The sequence below is a fragment of the Hippocampus guttulatus genome, chromosome 11 (assembly GCF_054856545.1).
Source record: "Hippocampus guttulatus isolate MCC_2025c chromosome 11, RoL_Hgut_1.0, whole genome shotgun sequence".
Lineage (NCBI taxonomy): Eukaryota > Metazoa > Chordata > Actinopteri > Syngnathiformes > Syngnathidae > Hippocampus > Hippocampus guttulatus.
The window spans coordinates 14,982,346-14,990,381 of record NC_141271.1 but is presented as its reverse complement, the minus strand read 5'-3'; the positions used below and the strand labels follow the sequence as shown (position 1 = coordinate 14,990,381).

General features: G+C 40.8%; 1 long non-coding RNA gene across 3 annotated transcripts in view; it reads left to right on the top strand.

The window, feature by feature from the left end:
- Positions 1 to 3,219: 3,219 nt before the first annotated feature.
- LOC147198286 (uncharacterized) overlaps positions 3,220 to 8,036 on the top strand; it is a 37,127-nt gene continuing 32,310 nt past the window's right edge. For 2 of the 3 annotated variants that reach the window (XR_015102370.1, XR_015102372.1), the window contains exon 1: positions 7,421 to 7,678. This is a non-coding gene — a long non-coding RNA (uncharacterized LOC147198286). Of the gene's footprint in view, positions 3,304 to 7,420; positions 7,679 to 8,036 lie in introns of those variants that run through there. The other variant, XR_015102371.1, reaches the window with a different exon arrangement.

The window sequence follows — 8,036 nt, the reverse complement described above, 5'->3', positions numbered from 1 at the left end:
GATTGAATCTAAATGTTGTTACCAACCACGTAATTGCAGCTTTGTCATTTTTCAATGTGGGAGTAACAACTCGAATTGTGATCATTTTAAAAAATCTGCAACTTGACACCTACCCACTTTTTTTCTTTGGGTATACTGTATTCACTATTGAAGAAGAAGGACTGTGCCTCAGATGCGCTCTCCCCTTGTATCAATAAAAGCTACAAAAGGAGCCACATGAGGCTTTGGGTGACACCAGAAACATTTTGGCTTGCATTGATCGCTCGGTGGCTCGAGTTTGCAGAGAAGGATTGCAGTACATTATAGCCAATGATTCAAAAACTATTAAGAATATTCATCATGTTTTTAACCTGATATGCTCTGGTTGAATAGAAACCTCTGGAACATCTCGAGGGCGTCCTGTCCTGTGTCACATCTTTCATCACACCAGCCTTTCCTTTTCCGATCCGCTTTACCATGTCCCACCGAGTAGAGCCCCCCGCCCCGTCCCCAATACAGTGTCTACGAGCCTAATTATTGTTTACGAAGATCAATCTCCCTTTTCCTCGCTGCCTCCCGCTCTCACTGTAGTCTCGCACCGACCATAGATGATGCAGTAATTATATCTGCCGACCGTCGGTTGGCCGCAGACGGCTTTGCGAGTCTCTCTGCTCGGGGAGAAATTAGAGACTGCTCAGCACATGTTCAGGGCTGTAATTAGAATAAGGACTTTTGTGTATGAAACGTGTGTATATGTTTGTTTAAGAGACCTCAGAATTCCAGTTTATCTCTGCCTCTGATCTGTAAGGTTCCGTCAAGGCAGGAAACTTTCAGCAGACGTTGTTAGGCAGTACGGAAAGTATGTGACTGAAGCAGTAGCTCTTCCACGACATGCTCTTGACAGTATCGGCGTCTCACCCTTTTGATCGGGTCATTGAACCGTCGATTGACATGTTGAGCTGCGATTCTGACCGCTTTAACCTCTGCTGTAAGCAGTCCGGAGTTTGTTGGAGGTCTAGTTTAAAGAGGATAGGGTAAGATCTGCAAAACGCATCACAAATGCATAGAGACGCCTACGACACTATCTAGAATGCACTTATTCTTACCACAACTTTGGAACATTCTGGATTTTTATCCCGGTCAATGAAACCTTACTTTAATCAGAATTTTATTACTGGTTCCCCCTTCAACCGTCTGCACGCCACCCACCACAGCGCTGAAGAGGCCTGTCGGATTCAGAGTGACACGTCTTCAACTTTTAAGGCGTGGAATTGCAGACAAACCTGAAATCATTATCAGCTTTTGTGACCGCTTACAACAGGGGTGTCAAACTCATTTTTGTTGTGGGCCACATTTGAGTTTCTGTTTCCCTTGGAATGACTGAAACCATATAAAGAAGTCAAGAATAACAGTTTATTCACCTATTGTTTAAGTGACTGTAATGAGTGGTTTGATAACAAGAAAATGCTTCCAGTATCACTCTTCTTTATTAGAAATGAGAATTTGAAATTTTGGTACAGATTTTAGCAAGCATCATGAAAGTTGACTTTTTTGATTTGCTTTCGAGGGCCACATTAAAATGATGTGGCGGGCCAGATCTGGCCCCCAAGCCTTGAGTTTGACAACTGTGGCTTACAATGTTTGAAATATACTGTCCATGTGTAGTGGTTTAATGCTGTAATAAAATCATGCCATTAATATAAAAGGAATCTGGAGCCTTTTATTTTTTTAGAAAGAGAGAGAGAGAGAGAGAGAGAGAGAGAGATCTTCATCCATTAAAATGATCATCCATATGGCTTCCAGGGGATGTGGAGATCAATCGGCACAAAGTCATTAGGCTCACAACAGTCCATTAAAATGTGCACACACATGTCGCCGTGTGTGCTGTCCGTCGCGTGCAGTTATTTTACCTCCCTCTGAGTACTCGTGAACATTTTTCCACCGCAGAGACAACCGCAGTACACTTCGCTTTTGAGTGGGCCGTTCCAAGTTCTAATCCCAAACAAAATGTCTTCAAGTCTTTTGTAAATGACGCAGAGGGGATAACTTGATATATGTTTTTCACTGGAATCATTTTCGCATCTTCTTTGGTCCACTCAGGTTCTGGTGTTTGAAGAGAAAAACAGACTGCGGATGAGAGTGACAGGCAGAAATGCTAAATGATATGTCCAAGGAAAAGGCCTAGTAAGTCCACAGCAGTGACATGTTCCAGATGTATTGGCTTTAACTTACCTCACAAGATGGATGGATGCAGCAACTTCGTAAAATAACGACTTGAATAAATCTTTTAGCAAAATTGTTCTTGTGATGCATCTATGCTTTTTATGTCGGAACTGTCATTTTTTTCTCTCCCCCCATTGGACTTAAAAACAATTCTGGTCTGAAGGTATTAGCCGGATCTTCTGACCTGTAGCGACTTGTCAATAAAGCCATTGGCTTTTAAACACAATCCTTTTTAAGCGATGAGATAAATGCTGCAGGTCAGTAAACATTCACTTCGGTCAACAAGAATGGATACATAAAAAGCCGGCGTCACTGTCCGTGACAAGAAAGCCTATGCAGTTACCATTTGAACAACGCATGCCAAACTTAAAAATCAACCAATGAGCATACAACACAATCGGAAAATAACGCAATGAAAAGACGGCTCATCTCGAGACTCATCTGCATTTCGTCCTTGGGTTTTCAAGGCTAACGGTCTTGTCACAAAGTGTCATATATTTAGGTGGTGGGGTGGGGGGGTGCTAAGCCTGTCTGCGAATCTGCTAGTGTGATGTCATCACTATGAGACACTGGTGTGATATGACGGTGAGGTAATGGCAGGAGAGGATTGCAAGTTTATTACTTTGGCACGCGGTTAGTTTGGCTTCTGCAGACTGCAACGCGGTTTTAATGAGAATAGATGATCTACTTCAAGCGATTCGTGTATGTTTTCATGTGAATGAGAGAGCACATGTTCAAGCTAAGAGGCATTTATGACAGGAGGCAATTCAAATTACGTATACAGTACAGGTATGGTCAAGGGACTAACATGGCTTGTGCGCTTGTGCTAGTTCCAAGCCAGTGCCCTTTCTTTTTCCACCACCAAAATTGGCTCTAGCGCTAGCTTTAGCTCTGGTGCTTGAAACTGGTTCTTAAGCTGGCCCCAATTATTTGTTGGGCCAGACGCTGGCAACGACGACGTCAGGGGGTGGTGGGCGGCGGGCGGGGTTATCATGACGATTGCAGATGTAGAGAAATGACTCACTGGACACATGGAAGGTTTGCACAAAGTCTTGAGTGGTGAACTCCGGCACAATTGTGTCCCACCAGAAGGACGATTGGGTGAGGTTGGTTGCTAAGCTAAGTCTAAGCTAACTATTTGTCCCGTGTTCACATTTTGTGAATGTGAAGGTCTTACATTTTGTTGAATTTGGTGGATTGATAGGATGTTCCAGTGTATGACTTGTTTTTACACTTATATGATTGTTAAAATGTTAGTTTGAAAAATTGCCTGTATGCTTAACAAAGGTTTTTCAGGCGGCCACAGTTGAATTCGGGATTGTCTTATTTCTACTTCTTTTGTGAAAATTTGGGAAATCCAAACAAATTAGTGGTCAACGAATGTTTTTGGAACAGAATGTGTTAGTTATTAAATTCCTTTGTGTCTTCTTGCTTCATCAGCAAATTGAACAAGACACTGACTAATGTTGAAAAGTAATTTGTGTCTCATTCCTCAATTTGGAAAATCTACTCTCGTCATGTTGCTTAATGTTTGTACTACAGCTAGAGGGGAAAAAAATGGGTAAGTCGACCACAAAAAAATTATCAACACAAAAATGTCTGCCTCCAAACTATAACTAATAATTTTAAAACCATATTTGTGCTGCCCGGAAACAGGTTTGGCCACCGTCTGTTTACTCCACAGACGTTTGTTGCAGACGCCCACACCTAGTCAATGGTATGTAGTTGGAATGTCGAAATACGCCAAAAGAAATGTTGCTCAAGGTTTGGGGTCACTTAAAAATCAAAAAAAGTTTTATGTCATGTCTGAAAAACAGACCTGGGTTAGCTTTGACATAACTCCTAAAGTTTAGTTGTTGTTTTAGTACAGTTATGAAAATAGATTTATGAGATGAACAGTGACTTTAGCTGGAAATTATCGTATGCTCAATCATGAAAATTGATTCTCATATGGAGTTTATGTGGTGTGTTTAGGTGTTGGCTTATAATGTATGCAATGTCCGGTTCATAAGGAATGGATTCATCATAGAACTTTGTGACGCTGTGTCCTTATTGTATTGCCTTCTCTGTTGAAAAAGCAATCACTGTGATCAGCTATCATAATCATTTTTATAAGATGTTTGATTGCTCAGTAAAATAGCTAATTTGCACATTTCATTGCATGCAAAAAGAATTCCTAATTTAAGACTTGACGGTCCTAATCATTGCAGCCATTTGATTCATTTCTGTTTTACACCACTAAAACAATCAATTGCTTGCATACATGATGATTATTAACATCTGATATTTTATATTTGCCAGTTGCAAGTATAGAAATTGCCATATATCTGATTTGGTGATGATTGTTATTACTATTATTATTGCTCTTGTTTGATTGTGTCTATCCGAACCTGAACCTTTCTTTACTTGCATATGAATGATATCACCTGTAACACTCCGGTAATTGGGACGACCCGAATGGCCGCTTTGAAATTGTCACGCCGTCATCGGTCACTAATGATGAGCGGCTGAGCTGTTGTCAATTAGGAACTGCATATTGAAGCGAACGTGTGATCTCACCAGCCAGGCTCACATGTGCCAAAGTCACCCTGAAGAAATGACATCATAGACAATGATGTCATCCCACCATTCCAGACCCTCGCCCGTTCCCGCTTAAATGCTTTTAGGCTTGGCTACACACACGCGCACACACACGCACACACACACACACACATTCAAGATGCTCGAGTCGTGATATAAACAAGACAAATATACAACAGATGCGATAAGGATCTCATTTGCCCTCAGAACAAATAAAACAAGCAACTCTACATCCCCCACCCCACCACACACACACACACACACGCACGCACATACGCCATCTAGAACTAAATATGTCCAATAATACGCTTGTAAACATTCTGACAGAAGCCAGGCCACAGTCTCTCCTATTAGACCATGCCAGGAAAACATGCAACGTTCAATTATACTCGAAACATAATCATATTAAACCCATTTAAAAGTAGCTCACCGTGTTAATTTCTGTGGTTTACACTACGCGAGTTTTCATAGGTGACCGTTTCTCTGAGTGCAACGCCATATGTGTTGAGGATGGCTTCTTGGCTATTTAAAAAAAAAAATGGAATACTGCAATAAAAACACTTTAACATCTGGAAGTATACCGTAGCAAGTATCATCAGAGCTAAACTAGGGTAACAGATTGTACTTGAAATATTTTATGAAAAATGTGTCATGTTGCAAGAATGTATTTGTAAGATTATAAAGGGAATAAGAACATTATGGGAATAAAGGAATGATATTGCAACCTCTCTCCTGATGAAATTCCAGAATAAAGGAAAATAATTGAGTCATAACACAAGGAAAAAGTTCAAATAGGTTTGAGAGTAAAAGTTGTGCACTTTGCATTAAAAAAAACGTGGAATCTTATGTCTTTATATTGTAGTGAAAAGGGAAGGGAATAAAATGGTAATATGATTTTTATATTATGATTTTTTAAAAGTTGAAAATAGAGACAGTCGTCGTAAAAATAGTCCAAGAAATATTGATCGTTCCAGTTGGACGGTATAATATTACAATAAATCATTTGTCATGTTATGACAAAAAAACGTTTTAAGATGAGTTAAAAATATGATATTGTGCAACTTACCAAAGGGGAATAAACAATATCAATACCTCTCACTTTAGTGGGACAGATGACATTTTCTCTGACTCGACTCTTCAATTTCATCTCATCCAATGAGTACCCAATGAGTAATGTGTTAAGACTGTCCGTTACTGTGTATCATGCGGCGACTCAACAATTCCTCCATGAGCAGACTTTTTTTTTTGTTTTGGAGCTGATGAATGGATTGGGAAACCCAAGCAGAAGCACACTCTGGGTGGCCGGCCATCTGCCTTGAGGAGTATTTCCAGTTGATGATGAGAAAAATAATAATACTTACTGTATGATGTACAAAGACCTATATCAAGCGTATACATGGCTACACCTTATTTTCAGTGTGTAGAAGGACTCAAGTGGGGACACATTTTGTTCTCATGCCCTCTCTCTGTGCTCGGCAAAAACCATGAGAGCCCCAACAATCTGGATGATCTCTCTTTTGCGGATGAGCTTCTCTCGTCATCTAAATTTATTCCCCCTCGCCTCCCAACTCCTCTGGAGGCGAGAGCAGGTGGAACTGACAGGGGTCCTGGCTTACACTCATTGGGCAGATGGGTGAACTCCATGACCAATGCTGCGAACCTCCCCGTTCAGGAAGAGCACAGATATTGTGCATCATTTGCCTTGAGCTACAGTTTTAAGACAGCAAGTACCGTCTGTGTTTTTAGACTAAAAGAATAAAGATCAAGTACCACGCAGGCAACGTTTTATGGCACACACAACCACCTCCTGGGTCAAATGACGGAAGTTCACAGACACGCCCACCACTGTTTATTAGTATTAGCGCTTGTTTTTAATTAATTGGAGGGAAAAGGGCATTTTCAGGTTAAATTTCCTGTAAGGGGAAAATGAATGTCTTCTAAATTTGACTGATCTCAAAGAAGAATGTTGTTCCACCATCTCACTTGACATGCGCGCACTCGCGACCGACCACAAGGCACTCTAAACCGCTCACACAACCCGAAAGCGAGTATTTGTTTTGATTGTGAATATTTAAACAACACTGCGTTTTTATTTTTAAATACTTTTCAAAAGCTTTCTTGCAACAGTTTACATTGAGACTAATAATTTGATACCCTGCGGAATTTTTTAGCATCTCATGAGCACCATCCGTTCTGTGGGAGGAAAAAACATGTCACATTTGTAGTGGATCAAATATCATTTCACTCCATAAAATGGGAAAAAATGTTTTTATTGTGACATTCAACAAGTAAAGATTTTTTTTTAGATGTTTTATTTTTCACCTTGGCTAAAATATGCCTAAAAGTACCAAATAGCTTTTGGATAAGAGGCCATTGGTTAGCAGCAATACAATATATCAGCTGAACTTAGCATGTTCTAAAACTACCAAGCAGGTGTCATCAAATACTGTCACAAAACTCACTTTACCAAATGCATTAATTAATGCAGCAATTGTATGTGATGCCCAAATATCAGATCCTACCATCTCCTCTGCATCGTTGTCTTTTCCAGTGTAAAACCGGGCAGACTCAAAACCGCTCTCCAGACCTCCTTCAGCAGCGCCGCATGAAAACCTGCAATCATGCCTCAATATTTTGAGACTTGCAAAATGTAATTTAGGACCAGTGTCCCAGGAAACTCACCAAAATGTTGTTCGTGTTGCTGAACAGACAGGGGGGAATATCCACGCCAGCTCATCACGTCCCCCTACCTTCTTTTCATTTTGCTGTTCCTCGTGTCGTTTAGGCCCATTCAACCCAGATGACATCATCGAATGCCGGAGTGCCAAGTGTGCTCCATAAAGGCCAGACATGTTTCAGGAGTGAGGGAGTACCGCTGGTGCGCTGAGACGAGAGGGTGAGAAAGCTCTTTCTACTAAATTAGTCATGACACAAATGTGATGGTGGTGCCGGTCAACGCTCTTCAACAAGTTGCTCTAAAGGAAATGGAATCACCTCACCGGCAAAAACAAACAAACAAAAAAATAAAATCACTCGATTGTGCTCTTAATGTAATTACAATCGTTTTCTCCCTAAGTTGAATCAGCAGGATATAGATAGTAAAATTTCTGTGGTTTTAGATGGTAGCGACATATGAGGAGCTAATTTAGAGTGGGAATAACAGAGTAACTTGCGATACAATTTTAGCAATATCAGTGTCCAGTGGTTAGCGCGTCGACCACACAGGGCAGAGGTCGTGGGTTCGAACCCGGCTC